The following is a 19059-nucleotide window of genomic DNA, read 5'->3' as shown; positions in this document are numbered from 1 at the left end:
TTGACTATTGTTTAAATTGGTTTGATGTTCCGAAACACTTAAGTGTGACAAACATGCAAAGGAACAGGAAATGAGGAAGGGGGCAAACACTTTTTCACACCACTGTATGTCTATTGTAACCATATGGCCTAAATTATCTTTGCAGCCTAAGCAACACCGTACTTGTAACATCACTTGAGTTATATGATAAGTTCTAATTATCCTAAAGTTTATTTTCGGTATAAATAAATGTAATTGTTTATCTTTTCGCACTGTTATCGTTCGTTTTTATTCTTATGTAGACAAAGGTTTAATCACTTATTTCTTGTATCCTTAATCATTTAAGTGAGATATAAAAATAGCCTTAACAGGACTTGACAGCATGGACCTTGGAAGTTGGTATGGAGATATTCTAGATCAGCCATTCTCAACCAGGGTTCCGTGAAAAACCCTAGGGTTCCTTCAGAGGTGGCTACGGGTTCCTTGAGCTGTGGCTGATTTACCTCTTGTGTGATGGTACCTACATAGATCTGAGCAAATGCCACGTGAAGGAGCCAGTGGTCTGACACCAAGGATCTTTATAACTCTCGGCAAGGGGGCCATTCTTACCACCACTGTAAAAAAGGGCCCTCTTCTCACTGAACACCAAAGTAAGGGGCATTGTTCCCACTGACCCCCAATGGGTTTTATCAGGGGATTCCCCGAGACATGTAAATTATTTTAAGTGTTCCCCTGGGGTAAAAAGGTTGAGAAAGGCTGTTCTAAATTATAGATGGTCTGGATTTTAGGAGGGGACCTAGGAAGGATCTAGAGATATTGGAAGAAAATAATATGCAATTATTTGATAAAGGCCTAAATCTTGAGAGAAAGCAATGGTGGAAACTAGGACCTGTCCATCAATGGACCTGTCCATCAGCTCTACAAAAACCACCAAGGGTCTGTCCAAGCCTCAAGGCAAATAATGATGGGGATTTAGTATATTCAAGGGAGTGTAGTCAGGGGTCTAGATATCAAATGTAGCATACACGTTCAGAATTTATTCCAAATGACTATTGATGCAGCTTGACGTTATCACAACACCTTTTAGACATGTTGCTCCGAGAGAGTCTCGTTGTACTATACTTGGGAAATGTCCTTCGGGAAGTGTACACCGACTCTGTCTTGGACATCATTGTACAGCATTACATTTCCCAAGGTGTACATAGTAGAACACATCCTCGGGGTAGTTTACCGGCTTAATGTGAGATATATAGGTCAGCAGCAGATGGAACCTTGGAGATTTTTTCATGCCGATGTTCCATTCCCGACACCTATACACATTCCATTTTGAATTCATCAAGCAGTCAATATATTTCTTTCTACAGATATCTCTCTGGTAAATGTATATGGGATTGTTTAATTCCTTCGACGTGATTGTGTAAATGACAGGGACTCTTATGTCAGTATTCTCTTTTGTGTTTTATAATGGATACACGTCTACATCGCTTCTCCAGAGTAAAAAAAAAAACAATTGCAGGTTATACTATTACTTTTCAAATAATACAAAAGTGCAAAAATACCACTCAGTATGGTGTATATACAGTTAACAAAGCGTCAATATACCATATTTATTGGCGTATAACACGCACCTTTTCCCCCCTGAAAATAGGCGACAAATCACGGGTGCGTGTTATACGCCAATAGTGTACCTCGGAGGGGAATGAGCGCCGACAGAATTCACCGAGCCGCCATCTCCTGTTTACTCGGCTCTCACGTCACACACACAGTCCCGCCACCGGCATAGGACCGGTGTTCTGTATATCACAGGAACGAGCTGGTCCAATGCCGATTGCGGAGGCGGGACCGTGTCATACCTCCCAACTTTTTGAGATGGGAATGAGGGACACCTATCAGCAAAAGCATGCAAGTATAGGACACACCCCCTGCCATGCCCCCTTAAAGGAGACTTGTACAAAAAAAAAAAACAAGATTGGTTAAACCCACAAGTGCTTTTTTTTAACACTACTGTTCCTTTATATTGGCTTTTGGAATTTACAAATGCAGCCATTTAGAAATCTGATGAAAGGTTTAGTGCTGGAAAACACCTTTTGATAGATAAGTGCATTTTAAATACATCTACCCTGTTTCCCCGAAAATAAGACCTAGTGTGATTGTCGGTGATGGCTGCAATGTAAGCCCTACCCTCCAAATAAGCCCTAGTTAAAGTCCTTGTAGGTCTTATTTTCAGGGTAGGGCTTATTTTCGGGGAAACAGGGTAGGGCTTATATTGCAGCCATCACTGACAATCACGCTAGGTCTTATTTTTGGGGAAACGGGGTATATAGATCAGACCAAAATGAGGGACAAATGAGGAGGAATGAGGGACATTGCTCCAAACCAGGGACAGTCCCTCGAAATCGGGGACTGTTGGGAGCTATGCTGTGTATGTGACTGCCGACTGAGAGCCAAGTAAACAGGAGATGACGGCTCGGTGATTTCCTGCACTGCATTGATGAGAGATGGTGAGGCTGCAGATGGGCACAGATCAGGCTGCAGGTGGGCACTAATCAGGCTGCTTTGTGGCTGCAGATGGGCACTAATCAGGCTGCAGATGGGCGCAGATCGGGCTGCAGATGGGCACTAATCAGACTGCATGTGGGCACTAATCAGGCTGCATTGATGGGTACTTATCAGGCTGCAGATGGGCGCAGATCGGGCTGCAGATGGGCACTAATGTGGGACTGCAGGTGGGCACTAATCAGGCTGCATTGATGGGTACTAATCAGGCTGCAGATGGGCGCAGATGGGCACTAATCAGACTGCAGGTGGGCACTAATCAGGCTGCATTGATGAGCACTAATCAGGCTGCAGATGGGCGCAGATCGGGCTTCAGATGGGCACTAATCAGGCTGCAGATGGGCACTAATCAGGCTGCAGATGGGCACTAATCAGGCTTCAGATCGGCGCAGATCAGGCTGCAGATGGGCACTAATCAGGCTTCATTGATGGGCGCAGATGGGGGCTGCAGATGGGCACTAATCGGGCTGCATTGAGGCTGCAGGTGGGCACTAATCAGGCTGCAGATAGGCACTAATCAGGATGCTTTGATGGGCACTAATCAGGCTGCATTGATGGGCACTGACCATTATTTTGCTTCAAAGTGGTTTATTTTTAAAAAAAGTTTTTTTCCTGAAACTTCCCTCTTAAATTTGAAGGTGTGTGTTATACACCTGTGCATGTGATATGCCGATAAATGCGGTATATTTTTTTTCTATAAATATCTCCTTGGTAACTGTATATATATGGGATTGCTTGTTTAAGTCTTTAGATCATAAATGAATGGATGAAATCACAGGGGACTCTGTATTCTCTTTTGTGTTTTTATAATGGATACATGCCGCCATCGCTTCTCCAGAGTCGGAGGAATTGCAGGTTACACTGCGCTGTTTTCAAATAGTACAAAAGTGCAAAAATACCACTCAATATAATGTGTATATATAATTAACGAGGCAACAATATATTCTTTCTATAGATGTCTCCTTGGTAACTGTATACGGGATTAGTTGTTTAATTATTGAATGTGTGAAATGGCAGGGGCCTTTTCTGTATTCTCTTTTTTTGTATTTTATGGATAAATGCCAACAAAGGATCTTCAGATGTCGAGGAATTGCGGGTTCTACTTTTCTGTTTTCAAATAATAGGAAACTGCAAAAAAAAAAATGCCACTAATATAATATATGTGTTACGTGTAGCGCTACCCCTGAAGGAGCCACTGATTGTAACTGGTTCTTTCCCAGACCACCTCTCACAGAAGCAACAGTCCATTCCATTAACCGCTTGCCACCCACCCACAGTACTTGTACGGTGAGCGGGCGGCAGCTCCAGAACGGGTGATGTACCTGTATGTCACAGCCTTTCTCCTGGGTTTGGGGCGCGCACGCGCGCAGGCCCCCCTTTTCTGTGGTTGGGCACAGCACAGGTTTGGCAGTTGACTTCAGCCAACGATGACGTTAGCTGATCAGCTGTGGCCAATCATATACAGAGTTCTGTGTTTACAAAAACACAGAACACTGTGTACAGGGAACAGTGATCTGCTGCTTCTCCCTGGAAAAAAAAAACAGATAGTAAAGTAAAAGCAGCACACATTACACATTGTTAGGCACACAGTTAACCCCTTGATTGCCCCTAGATGTTAACCCCCTTCCCAGCCAGTGTCATTAGTACAGTGACAGTGCATAGTATTAGCACTGATCACTGTATTAGTTTTACTATAATGTCAATCATTGTACCTCCCAGCCAGTGTCAGATTGCCTGCCACACAGTCCCACTATAGGTCGCTGATCACCAGTGCCCGACACCTTTCATCCACAATGTATCTGCCGGTTCCTGAGCTTCCAATTTCCAGACCACATAAGCTGAGGCACAGAACGCTGGAGATTGGAGCGTGAGTGGGCAGACAAGAGGGGTAGGTTTGGGAGGAGGAGGAGCAGATCGAGTCCTTTCTCCTGTCAGTGTATGGGGATGGGGCCCGTGCGCAGCCCTATGCACTTGGCGGTTGGGGTACTTGGTGACTTGGGGAGCCACAGTCCATTATGAGTATTGTGTCCAGGTTTCAGACAGTCTAAAACCTGCACACACGCTTCGAAACCTGCACTGTCCGGGTGAATCCCGGACAGGTGGCAACCCTAGTGGGATGAAATGAGATAGGCATCTCCAAATTCTCCACAGCTCTGTCCCCTTTTGCCTCTGCTCCTCTCTGTGTGTGATAAGCGATCCGACAGGGACAGAAGATCAGCTTTCAGATCAGTGATAGCTGAAGAGAAAGTGCTTTTAATGTCTGCCCCTATTTTTGTCGTTTCTGACAGTTGCAGGGAGTGATCTGTGTAGGCAGATTCCCTTACCATGTCTTCTGAGGCCAGCAGGGAGTCCTCATTGTGTTCTTCCTTGTGTTGCATCAGCGCCATTTTGTCTGCAGGACAGCCTCGGGCCAGGTGTGTCTGGAGCTCGAAAAGCTCCGGTATGCTGCGGGATCCTGGGGTGGAGAATGATCGGCATTGACTGGAGCCTGGTGTAGGTTTGTCCCGCTTGCCCATCGCCCTTGCTGAAAGGCTGGAAGGGGGTGATTTCAGCTGCGGGTGTGCAGAGCTCCGTTACTCAGCGTCCATTCCCATCAAGCTCCAGGCCACGCCCCGTCCAGTCCCCTTTATTAGCTTTCATTGCCCTTCTTTGTAGTCGCTCAATTTCCAGTACATCCTTCCTGAGGACTGGTGCCAAGAACTGGACAGCATACTCCAGGTGCCACTGGACCAGAGTCTTGTAGAGCGGGAGAATTATCGCTTTATCTCCTTGAGTTAATCCCCCTCTTAATGCCAATATTCTGTTTGATTTGTTAGCAGCAGCTTGTTCATTGCATTGTTGTATTTCTTTCATAGACATATTCTACGTGCATCCACCCCTGAGGAAGCGAGTTATATCTTGCGTAACGCGTCAGATTATTTAGATGTCATACACATTCATGTTAATTCTCATGTATCATTGTAACTTTAACATTGTTCAATTCATTGGCTCAGCAACTGTATATGCCATTCATATATGTATGATCTCATGAATAAATGTTCTTATCCTATTTATGCCTGTTATTTTCATCGGCCCACCTGTGTTTTTAACCACTTAAGCCCCAGACCATTTTGCAGGCCAAAGACCAGAGCAGTTTTTGTGATTCGGCACTGCGTCGTTGTAACTGACAATTGCGCGGTCGTGTGACGTGGCTCCCAAACAAAATTGACGTCCCTTTTTCCCACAAATAGAGCTTTCTTTTGGTGGTATTTGATCACCTCTGCGGTTTTTATTCTTTGCGCTATAAACAAAAAAAGAGCGACAATTTTGAAAAAACGCATTATTCTTTACATTTGACTATAATAAATATCCCCAAAAAATATATTAAAAAAACATATTTTTTTTCCCTCAGTTTAGGCAGATACGTATTCTTCGACATATTTTTGTTAAAATAAATCGCAATAAGTGATTATTGATTGGTTTGCGCAAAAGTTATAGCGTTTACAAAATAGGGGATAGTTTTATGGCATTTTTATTAATAATTTTTTTTTTTTTTACTAGTAATGGCGGTGATTTGTGATTTTTATTGTGACTGTGACATTTTGGCGGGCACATCTGACATTTTTGACACATTTATGGTACCTTTGTCTGTTATACAGCCATCAGTGCTATACAAATACACTGATTCCTGTGTAAATGACACTGGCAGTGAAGGGCTTAACCACTAGGGGCCAGTGTAGGGGTTAAGTGTGCCCTGGGGAGTGATTCTAACTGTGTGGGGGGGGGGGGGGGGGTGGGCTGTGTATGACACATCACTGATCTCTGCTGTGATGACATGGAGCAGAGATCAGTGTCTTGTCACTAGGCAAAACGGGGAAATGCTTGTTTACTTTAGCAACTCCCCACTCTTCCTCCCCGTGAGGTGATCGTGGGTACCCCCCGCGGCGATCGAGTCCACAGGATGCGCGATCTGACTCATGGAGGTCCCGACCGGCGTGCAAACGCGATGGCGCGGCAGCAATTTTAAAGGGGCGTACCTGTACGCCCATTTGCCTGTCCGTGCCATTCTGCTGACGTTTATCGGCGTGCGCCGGTCGGCAAGTGGTTAATGCGCCAGTGATGTCACTGGCTGCCCCGTAATGTAAATATCGTTTAGGAGATATTTGCACTACCTGTAGGTAAATGGCAGCAGAGGAAGATTACTTCTAAAGGGATGCAGACACTGCAACTTTTTTCTCATCACACAGAGCACTAGGTCATTTTATAACGAACAAAATCCTTCCATTCAGAACCGGTCAGCACAGGACATGAGGAGTCAAACAGAACACACTTCAGAATAACACAAGGTAGAAATCTACCACTAAAATCGCAGCGATGTACAGAGATCGCCCAGAGGGGGGTGCTATTTTTCTCAACAACAGTGGAGTTACTCTTTGGAGTGAACCGGGTTGCCATTTTAAACTTTTAAACTAAAACTCTAATTAGATTGTTTGGATAGTTTAATGCTTTAGGCTGGAGTATGTAAAATGACAGGGACTCTTATCTTTGTATTCCCTTTTGTATTTTTATTATAGATAAATGCCTAACCTGTTTCTCCAGCAGGGGAATTGCAGGTTATAGTACGGTGTTTTCAAATAATTACATGTACTTATACGGAGCGCTATTTTTTCCACTTTTGTATTACCAAGCCGACAATTTATTTTTTTCTATAGATGTCTCCTTGGTAACTATATATGATTGTTTATTTGATTCTTTAGGCATGAATGTGTGAAGTGGCAAGAACTCCTACTTTTATATTCTCTTTTTGTAATGTTTTTTTTTTTTTTTTAATTTGGATAAATGCCTACAATATACCACTCAATATAATGGATTTGTTGTTTGGCATAGAAAACTGTAAGTGTGCAATTGAGGGTATACCTCTGGTATTTAAGAAACTACAGGATCTACAGTGTTATTTTTTTAACAGGCAAAATGTTTTGTATATATATATATATATATATATATAATATGTGTGTGTGTATGTGTATATATATATATATATATATATATAATGTATGTGTGTGTGTGTGTGTGTGTGTGTGTGTGTGTGTGTGTGTGTGATATATATATATATATATATATATATAAAGAAATCAAAACGGTAATATAACACTATCAAATCAAATGTATGATTAATATCATAAATATGACATGATTATATATATATATATATATAAAGCTAGATCGATATGAATAGATATATACTAGATGGATAGATGTAGAAAATATATATATTTTTATTTATTTATTTTTTGTTAAAAAAAAATAAAAATGTAATTCCTAGGTGCATCTGAGAAGCATTGATTCCCATTGCTGTAACCGTTTGCCTTCAGACTCTCTCTCTCTCTCTTTTTCTGATTGGAGGGAGGGGGAGTGATGGGGAAGAGTCACTGTTCTGACTCAGTTGGATGTGTAAATGTTAGCTGGGGTTATTGGGATCTGTAGACAGATATGAAAAGGAATAGAATGTTCCACTTGCTGCCTGGAAATGAAAGTATCACTAAACCCACGTTATAAAAAACTATGAGTAAATGGTGTATTTCATGCTGTTTATACTCACTCAGTCACTATGGGGTTAATTTTCTGTGTTCTGCAAAAAAAACAAAAAAAAAAAAAAAAACGAATTGATTCATGCTGCTTTCTATCACCCCCTTCTGTTCCTGTCCCTTGTTCATCTAGGGATTTTGCCGCTGTGGTGGCAACTCTGCACATGCTCAGTTTTCAGGGAGTTTCTATGCTGAGCATTTCCTCCCTATCTCACCTGAGCAGCCCATGTGACTATAGAGTCACACATGTGGGCGTAAACACAGTGGTAAATGACAGCCCACTCTCTCCCTCCTCCTCCTCCATGATCCTCATGACTAAGCACTGGGGGGGGAGCAGAGTGAAACATGTTGGGGATGTGGCCTGATCGGAGTCCAGGCTGAGGTTGCAACTTTATTAACCTCTCCAGGACACCATAGATTTGCGACTTCCGGGGGCTCCCCCTTTTTCCATGCTCACTAACCAGCTAAACACACTGGAGGGAAGGGATATTACATGTAGATTAATGGAGGCTTCACCCCCCTCTTATTCTCAGACATAGGCTGGAGGGGGTGTGACACAACCTGTAACTGGCAGAAATCCGCCCACATCGTGTTATTGCCACAAAGTACTAAAGATTTGATTTCAAATATGTATTTGTATGACAATTTAAAACAGTTTATTGATCTTATTTATTTTTACTCTGTATTTTTATTTTTTTGAACATGTAACCAGCAGCAGAGGACTAGAAGCTCTTCCTGCTTATATTTCCCTGTAGACAGGCTGGGAGAGAGACGATTTATGTGACAGCTCTGTATATTGATTAGGAGAAAGGTACTGTATTTATCGTAGTATAACGCATACTTTTTTTTCCCCTTAAAATCAGGGGAAAATCGCAGGTGTGTGTTATACACCGATCCCCCGCCGATTGTGAGAGGAGCCGAGTGCCGCTGAGATACAAATAGCCGAGTGTGCTTGGCTCCGCTCACAGTCACGCCCAGTCCCGCCCTATGATGGACATAACACAGGGACTGGGCGTGACTGTGAGCGGAGCTGAGCGGAGCTGAGCCGAGTTGACTACACTCGGCTATTTGTATCTTGGCGGCACTCGACTCCTCTCGGCTACTCTCTGCTCTGCTCACAGTCACACCCAGGGACTGTGAGAGGAGCTGAGAACCACCGAGCGCCGCCGAAATACACAGCACATCCCGCTCTGTATCTCGGCGGCGCCATTTTTAAAATTGGAGGCTGCCTTGACACTGGAGCAATGACACTCCAGTGTTGAAAAATCACTTTGAAAAATGCCCTCTATAATTTCTGGCCGTGGCCATCTTGAGTAAGGGCAGATGATTCATGTAGCGTTTACTTCCCAGAATCCACCTGCCCTTAGCTCAAGTGTGCTGGCAGGAGGGCTTGCTTAGCTGACATAGACCCTCTTCCCCTCTCCCCCTACTGAAGACTCCTGGGATGTATGACATAATTTGCCTAGGCGTGGAAACCAGGAAGTAACCAACAAGATATATTGTGGCAGAGCGGCCCTCCTGCCTGAAATTACATACCTGCAGGCCCATCTTAATGCAAGCACACTCTTGGGCACTGCCCAGGGGCCCGAGGTGCATGGGGCCCTGCAATAATCTTGCATAACATCATATTTGCCAACTGTCTGGGGCATTCATGCTTTTTACTAAACTGTCCTGACATAGCCGTGTCCCGGGAAGTGTCCCAGAACCTATACTGTGCCCTTCTGCATTCCCCAATGTACTGTGCCCTTTGTGTTGATTAGTCTTTGATTTATGGAATGTTTTCCTTTTGTAAAATGTATGATGCTATTATGACGGCCCTGCCTACCTGCACGTGATTTCATGCACAGGGTCCGGGGCGCGTGCGCGCGCGCTCCTGTCTGTGATTGGACTCGACGGGAGCTGATCGTTCTGAGGAGAGGCAGAATGGCAGTCTGCCTTGTTTACATACCCTTCTGCCAGAGGGGAAAATGGAGGTCTTGTGTTTCTGCTAAGCAGAAGCACGGATCTCTATTTTCCTTTAGTCAAAGAACCTCCCCCACAGTTAGAAATCACTCCCTAGGGACACATTTAACCCTTGGATTGCCCCTGGTGTTAATCCCTTCCCTGCCAGTGTTGTGTGCACAGTGAGATTGCCCTTTTTTTTAGCACTGATCTCTATATTGATGTCACTGGTCCCCAAAAAGTGTCACTTATGCAGCACACACACGACGGAATTTCCAATCATGTGTACTGGGCATTAATGTCAGATTTGTACTACACAGGCGTAAATGAGGTAAATGAGAACTTTTCTTTTAGCTTTTCTTGAGTAGGGAATGATTAAAACTTCTTTTTGGTTCTTGTTGCTTTGTCCCATTGGGGAGATATCCATTCACTTCTACCCTGAAGACTCAACAGGAAGTGAGAAGAAACTTCTACAAAGTTAGGGGAAATCCCCCCCCCCCCCCCCCCCATTGGAAAATGGAGAGCATGGTCTTCCTTGTAAGTGCTGTTCCAAAATATTGGACATGCTGGACCATCAGGGTTTTATTAAAGGTCACTTCCACCATAGGTGGAGAAATGACCTCAGCTGCCCACATCCCCTCCAACTTCCCATTTTAAAACAACATCCCTCTCGTTAATTAGTTTGGTTTTGGGTTTGCTTTTGGGTTCTAGTTGCTTTGTCCCATTGGGGAGATATCCATTCACTTCTACCCTGAAGACTCAACAGGAAGTGAGAAGAAACTTCTACAAAGTTAGGGGAAATCCCCCCCCCCATTGGAAAATAGAGAGCATGACCTTCCTTGTAAGTGCTGTTCCAAAAATTGGACATGCTGGACCGTCAGGGTTTTATTACAGGTCACTTCCACCATAGGTGGAGAAATTACCTCATCTGCCCACATCCCCTCCAACTTCCCATTTTAAAACAACATCACTCTCGTTAATTCGTTTGGTTTTGGGTTTGCTTTTGGGTTCTTGTTGCATTTACTTCTATCCTGAAGACTCAACAAGAAGTGAGAAGAAACTTCTACAAAGTTAGGGGAAATCCCCCCCCCCCATTGGAAAATGGGGAGCATTGCCTTCCTTGTAAGTGCTGTTCCAAAAATTGGACATGCTGGACCATCAGGGTTTTATTACAGGCCACTTCCACCATAGGTGGAGAAATGACCTCAGCTGCCCACATCCCCTCCAACTTCCAATTTTAAAACGACATCCCTCCCGTTAATTAGTTTGTTTTTTTTCTTAGCAGAGGGATAATAATAAAAGTGGAAGTGGAGTACATATTCCAGTACGGTAGACATGAATCGGCAATGAAAATTTGTGACCACACTTCCCCCCTCTTTAAAAGGATTAAAGCACCGTTGTCTTCGGTACACGCTTTCTATTTCCTCGGTGTTATGTAGTGCATGCCTGTTAGCATAATTGGCGTAATGGATTGAGCTTGAAGCCCTGTCGGTTATGTGATGCCAGACATGATGGATCTCAATCGACGTTAACGCTCTAAACCCTGCATACCAACACAGCTTTTATTTAATTACTCCCTGATAATAATGTTACTTATAGTCTGACTACTGATGCTTTCCCAATGTGACATATTGTGGAAACAGAATTAACCTGAATTTATCGCTGCTCCGGCACAAACATCTGTCCATCAGCAGCATCCCAGCCTAGCTGCTCATCCGTGGGATTTCGCTCTTCCAAGAATAGAAGACATTGGACAGCTGTGAGCGATGAATAATGGAGTACGAGGCTGCGTGAAAGGAAGGAGAGAGGGCAGCCTTCAAACAAGGCAATTAGAGTCCGAACAGGGGAGATCAGTCTGCGCCAACCTAGTTTTGGTGACATACAATAATCCCGTATCTGTGAAATTTTGTATCAATTGTGTATCACCGCCGCGACCTTTGCAGCGCGCATGTGACCTTACGCTCAACTCACTGTGGGCTCTTTACTGGATTTACCCAAGAGCGTAGATAAAGTCTTGGCATTCTCTGCAACTGCAATAGCAGCTGGCATGGGAAAAAACATTTTTTGTGTCTTCCAGTTCCTTTCTGTCTTTGTACCCTATACAGGTTCATCTCATAATATATAGAACATCATCACAAAGTTAATTTTATTTCAGTAATTCAATTCCAAGAGTGAAACTCCTCTTGTGGCATTCCGACCTTGCTATGAAATTTACCGACTCACAAAAGGAATAAAATCCTCCATTTTGAACAGAAATCCTCCATAGCCACAAAGGTACAAGAAACCAGTTATAAGATTTTGACAAGGTGGTGTAGGGTGCCCAGGACCCTACACTATATCTTCCCACAGGTGCCTGATACATGCTGGTGGTGCAATGTTGGCCAAAGTACCATGCTGCACATTTTCTGAGAATGCCTGAAACTTAAATCATTATTGGCAAGAGGTGGTTAGTACTATCAAACACCTGACGAATGTTGACCTAGCAGACAACCCTGCGGCATGCCTGCTGCACCTCTCACAATGGCCCATCAAAAAATGCAAGACCTCTCTCACCATCCAGCTTTTAAATGTGGCCAAGGCGTTGCATTCCCATGTGTTGGAGGTCTGTGCACCCGCCCTCCAGGTCTTTGGTTCTCTAAAATTAACAAACTTAGGGACATGGAGGACCTTGCGGCTCCCCTCCACAATCTGGAGGAGTCCTTTCGTGACAGCTGGAGACCATGGCAAAACTTTGTTTTACCTGATGCCTATCTACGGGATGTCTTGCAACATGGCTGAATTGTCTAGGACTGTTGTGAGGCCCTGGATGAGAGAATCAGTTTTTTCCCTGGTTCTTCTGACTCTCCAAGTCCTTGTCTTTTTCCTTTTGTATGTGCTTCTCTTTCTCTGTCCATTCTTTCCCATCCCTTTCCTCTTTCTGTTGCTCTCCCCTTCTGTATGTACACATTTAGTTTGGAAACCCCTCCCTTATAGTTTCCTTGCTGCTCATATGTATCTGACCATGTTTGGTAGATTTAGTTACATTTACCGGGTTATATTGGCCGCCGGGGGATTTCTTCCGACCTCGGTTTTCTTCACTCTTTATCCCACAGGGTTGCATTACTATGTTAGGGCTTTTCTGTGTAGGCTGCAGTGGGAACTTTGGAGATATTTATCACTACGACCTCTCAGTTATGAATTCATCTGCACGACTTGGAACTTCTCACATTGTGTATGCCCAGTCATGGAGAAGACTGCTGACTTGACAGTTGTCCAGAAGACAGTCACTGACACCCTCCACAATGGGGGTAAGCCACAAAAGGTCATTGCTGAAGAAGCTGGTTGTTCAGAGTGCTGTATCCAAGCATATTAATGTAAAGTTGAGTGGAAGGAAAAAGTGTGATAGGAAAAGGTGCACAAGGAACAGGGAAAACTGTAGCCTTGAGAGGATTGTGAAACCAAGGCCATTCAAGAATTTGGGGGAAATTCACAAGGAGTGGACTATGGCTGGTCTCAGTGCTTCAAGAGCCACCACACACAGATGTATCCAGGACATGGGCTATAACTGTCACATTCTTTGTTTCAAGCCACTCCTGAACCAGAGATAACATCAAAGGAGTCTTACCCGGGCTAAGGAGATAAAGGACTTGACTGTTGCTCAGTGGTCCAAAGTCCCCTTTTGCTAAGGATGAGCCGAACACCCCCCTGTTCGGTTCACACCCGAACCTGCGAACAGACCTAAACTTCGTGTGAACTTTAGAACCCTATTGAAGTCTATGGGACTCGAACGTTCAAAATCTAAAGTGCTAATTTTAAAGGCTAATATGCAAGTTATTGTCCTAAAAAGTGTTTGGGGACCTGGGTCCTGCCCCAGGGGACATGGATCAATGCAAAAAAAAGTTTTAAAAACGGCCGTTTTTTCGGGAGCAGTGATTTTAATAATGATTAAAGTAAAACAATGAAAGTGTAATATTCCTTTAAATTTCGTACCTGGGGGGGTGTCTATAGTATGCCTGTGAAGGGGCGCATGTTTCCCGTGCTTAGAACTGTCCCTGCACAAAGTGTCATTTCTGCAGGAAAAAAAGTCTTTTAAAATCACTCGCGGCTATAATGAATTGTCGGCTCCCCATAATACAGAGAACAGTCATTGATAAAAAAAAAAAAGCGTGGGGTTCCCTTTAATATCCATACCAGACCTGAAGGGCCTGGTATGGATTTTAAGGTGAACTCCACGCCAAATTTTAAAACAAAAATGGCGTGGAGTTCCCCCCAAAAATCCAGACCCTTTATCTGAGCACGCAACCTGGCAGGCCACAGGAAAAGAGGGGGGGACGAGAGAGCGCCCCCCCCTCCTGAACCGTACCAGGCCACATGCCCTCAACATTGGGAGGATGCTTTGGGGGTCTGTGTCCATGTTGATGAGGACAAGGGCCTCATCCTCACAACTCTGGCCGGTGGTTGTGGGGGTCTGCAGGCGGGGAGCTTATCAGAATCTGGAAGCCCCCTTTAACAAGGGGACCCCCAGATCCCACCCCCCCATTTGAAATGGTAAGGGGGTACAAAAGTACCCCTACCATTTCACAAAGAAAGTGTAAAAGAATGCTAAAAAAGACACACACACCGGTGAAAAAGTCCTTTATTAAAAATAAAAATAGATAAAAAAAGATTCCAGCGGTGGTAATCCACTCTTGCTATCCAGCGACGGATGATCATCTCTCTGGGGTCCAGCGATGGCTGATCTGATCCAGCAACGGGTGATCTCTCCCTCCAGCACAGCGCATCCATCCATCCTCTGTCTCCACTGGCGGAGACACTGCGGGGATCCCGGCAGCCTGACATTTCTTATGAGGAGGGCGGGGGCCACCCGTCACCTGACCCCGCCCCCCTCTGATGCAAGTGGGAAAGCCTGGCTTCCCCAATGACGTGTGGGTGACCCCGCCCGCCTCTGATGTAACGGAAACCTGCAGACTGTCTGGAACTCTTTCTCCTAATTAGCTGAGACACACAGCGGGTGCCATTGGCTCCCGCTGCTGTCAAAGTCGGTGAGCCAATAAGGAGAGAGAAGGGTGAGCCCAATGTCTGAATGGACACAGTGCAGTGGCTCAGCTCGGGTGCCCCCATAGCAAGCTGCTTGGCAGGGAGGGCCAGTGGGGGAACCGAGAAGAGGAGGATCAGGGCTGCTCTGTGCAAAACCATTGCACAGACACGGAGCAGTGGTGTACCTATGTAAACAAGGCACACCGCTGATCTTTCAGTGAGGAAAAGAGAAATCTTCTGTTTCGGCTAAGCTAAAACACGATCACTATTTTCCTGCAGTACAATAATAAATTTAATGGTAAATTAATAAAATTACAAAGCTGCAATTGTTTGTCTTTTATATCTGCATGGAATTTAGGTTGACCTGCTCTTTAATGGCAATGCGATGTAATGACCGGAGTTGGTCTAATCACTTCAGCCCCGGAAGATTTTACCCCCTTCCTGACCAGAGCACTTTTTGTGATTGAGCACTGCGTCGCTTTAACTGAAAATTGCGCAGTCGTGGGACGTTGCACCCAAACGAAATTGACGTGTTTTTTTTCCCCCACAAATAGAGCTTTCTTTTGGCGGTATTTGATCACCTCCTGCGTTTTTACGTTTTTTGCGCTATAAACCAAAAAAGAGTGACAATTTTGAAATTTTTCCTCAGTTTAAGCCGATACGTATTCTTCTATATATTTTTGGTAAAAAAAAAAATCGCAAATAAGCGTATATTGATGATTGGTTTGCGCAAAAGTTATAGCGTCTATAAAATAGGGGATAGATTTATGGCATTTTACTACTACTTTTTTCTTTTATTAGTAATGGCGATCTGCGATTTTATCGGGACTGTGACATTATGGTGGACACATCGGACACTTTTGATACTATTATCGGACCATTGTCATTTATACAGCGATCAGTGCTATAAAAATGCACTGAGTAGCAAAGGGCAGACACATACCAAGAGAGGTAGAAAAGCGCTGCTCACCCCGAGGGTACAAAAAAATGCGAAAAGGACTCCCCCCCAAAATGGGGTTTTTAGGCAGCAAGGTTGAAAAAAATGAAGCAATGATGTATCGAAAAAATTCTATATTTTATTAATACCAAAGTGCAATACCCTTTGGTATTCATAAAATATTGAATTTTTTCCATACATCATTGCTTCATTTTTTTCAACCTTGCTGCCTAAAAACCCCATTTTGGGGGGAGTCCTTTTCTCATTTTTAAAAATGCACTGATTACTGTATAAATGACACTGGCAGGGAAGGGGTTAAACACTAGGGGTCGATCAAGGGGTTAAGTGTATCCTAGGGAGTGATTCTAACTGTGGGGGGGGGGTGGGTTACCTAGGACATGACAGCGATCGCCGCTCCCGATGACAGGGAGCAGTAGATCCCTGCCGTGTCACCAGGCAGAACTGGGAAATGCCTTGTTTACATCTCCCCGTTCTGCCGCTCCGTGACACGATCGCGGGACACCGGCGGACATCGAGTCCGCGGATCCCGCGGACGCGGTCACAGCACATATGCACCCAAGATGGCGCGTCTTAAAGGGGACGTACCCGTACGCCCATTGGCGCAGTCGTGCCGGCGTATATCACCGCGCGCTGGTCGGCAAGCGGTTAATATAAGTTTCTGTTCACGTTTGCCTGAAGACGTCAGTCTTCTGAACTCTTTGTACGGTTTTATATGTCTCCGAGTGATCCTCTTCTCAGACAGGCGCAGTTTACAAGTTTCTGGGCCATCACTGCTCTGCCCCTCCGGGGGGAACTTACTTGTTTAAAGTGAAATGGAGCAAGTAATTGAAAAAAGTTCTTAGGGATGGTGGCGGAGATTCAACAAGCGCCAGACAGTTCCTCCCGGCTACGCAGACACGGGGAGCTCCTGGGAGTGACGGGGGGGGGGAGGGGACCTAGAAGAGCCAGCCACCAATTTCAGGGGCTTTTCTTTTATAGCGACTCCATAATCTCATTTTATGATCTGTTACATAAAGGCTTTACATCTCGCCGTCACATTATTAACGTCGTATTTATAGAAATCAATTTGCTTTTTAATTGGTTCTTCCCCGTTTTATTCACAGCTGAGTAATTGGCTTAAAGGAAATCTTTTTTTTATTTTTTTTTTTTTTTTTTTATTATGGAGTACATCCCTAACCCAGCTTAGTGGAGGATAGTAAAGTACATTGAAGAAATTAATTTTATGGTTTCATAAAATATATTACGGCACTGACATCTCGCTTGTAGATTCATTTAAAGGCACTCCATTCAGAAGGGAATTTTAGTGTGAAAATACATTTCGGAGACATATTGGTGTTTTTTCTTTCACCCAGGTCGGCTTACCGCGTGAAACTTTTTTTTTTTTTTTTTTTTTTTTTTTTGCCATTGTTGTGAACACCTCGGCTTCAGTCTCCAATTCTACAGGCCAGGGCTTCCTAGCTCCTCCCATCTGCATACCGCCAAGCACTTGGCAATACGGTGGAACTTTGGATTACGGGCATAATCCGTTCCAGGAGAATGCTTGTAATCCAAAGCACTCGCCTATCAAAGCGAGTTTCCCCATAGAAGTCAATGGAAACTAACATAATTCGTTCTGCATTGACTTCTATTGCATGCAATACCGCATGTGGCCAGGGGTGGGTAGGCGCCAGAGAGCCTCGGAAAAAACTCGGGGACAGCTCGGCTGAACTTGGAAAGGCTCGGAAACACACTCGGGAACAGAGTAATTCCGAGTATTTCCGAACGGCTCCGAACCATTCCGAGTGTCACCGGCGCCCTGGCCAAATGCAGTACTGCACACCCCATTAGCTTGAATTCTGGTCATGTTGCGAGACATCACTAGCAAACCGAGTCAGGATTTGAAAAAAAAAAAAAGTTACTCGTCTTTCAAAACGCTCGTTAACCATGTTACTCGTTAACCAAGGTTCCACTGTATGTATTTATGATCCTTTCTAGTGTATCTGCCAGAAGCCCTCCCTTGATCCTGGCAAGGACTTGTGAGAAAATGTTATACCGTGTTTCCCCCGAAAATAAGACCTGCCCTGAAAATAGGACCTACTAGAGATCTCCCTCAGACAGCCCATGGAGTGGAGATGTGGTCTCCCATGCTGACCAGCCGCTCGGTGCTGCTGCTGAAGGGAGCTGAAGCAACAATAAACAAGTGCTGGGAGGGCAGCCGTCCGCAGCACTTTATGCTTTCTCATGAACTACAACAGAACAAAAGTGGACACAAGGGTCATAGCCAGACCACGCTGGCCGGAATCTACATCAACCTGACCCTGCACCATGGTCATGGTGAGACCACCCCATCCCCCCAGGGGACAAGGACCACCCCACTTCCCCTGGGGACAAGGACCACCCCCCCTGGGTACAAGGACTACCCCATCCTCCCCTGGGGACAAGGACCACCCCACTTCCCCTGGGAACAAGGACAACCTCACCCCCCACCCCGGGGACAGGGACCACCCCATCCCCCCCCGGGTGACAGGGACCCCCCGTCCACCCATGGTGACAGGGACCACCCGTCCTCCCCTGGGGACAAGGACCTTGGGGAGCACAGAGAGGGGACCCAGGACTGCAACATATCTGATTTTGGGGTTGGCCAGTTTGCCTAGGTAATCGGTTACACCTGCAAATGACTACCGCAATGAAGTACATGCATTGAGAAGTGAAAAAGGGTATCGCTTCACTTTAAGTACATTTTCGTTTTACATACAGTACATGCTCTGGTCCCATTGTGTACCTAAAAGTGAGGTATGCCTGTATAGGATTTTACAAGCATTTTACCTTGGTTCACGCTGGGGATTCCTGACAGGCAGGGAGGGAGAGGCGGAGAGAAGACAGCCCATTTCATGATCAGACCTACCCCGAACATGAGCCCTACTGTGTCTTTTGTTGCAAAAATGAATATAAGACCCAGGCTTATTTTCAGGCAAACATGGTAGGACTGAAATGAAAGTATATGTAAAGTCAGGGGTTTTTGGCCATATTTCTCCCGTAGGTCATAGGAGTGCACTTGGTTCTGTA

Source organism: Lithobates pipiens, unplaced genomic scaffold (assembly GCF_037356315.1).
Source record: "Lithobates pipiens isolate NorthernLeopardFrog02 unplaced genomic scaffold, aLitPip1_a1.2 Scaffold_10, whole genome shotgun sequence".
Taxonomy (NCBI): Eukaryota; Metazoa; Chordata; class Amphibia; order Anura; family Ranidae; genus Lithobates; species Lithobates pipiens.
This window is presented reverse-complemented; position numbering follows the sequence as displayed.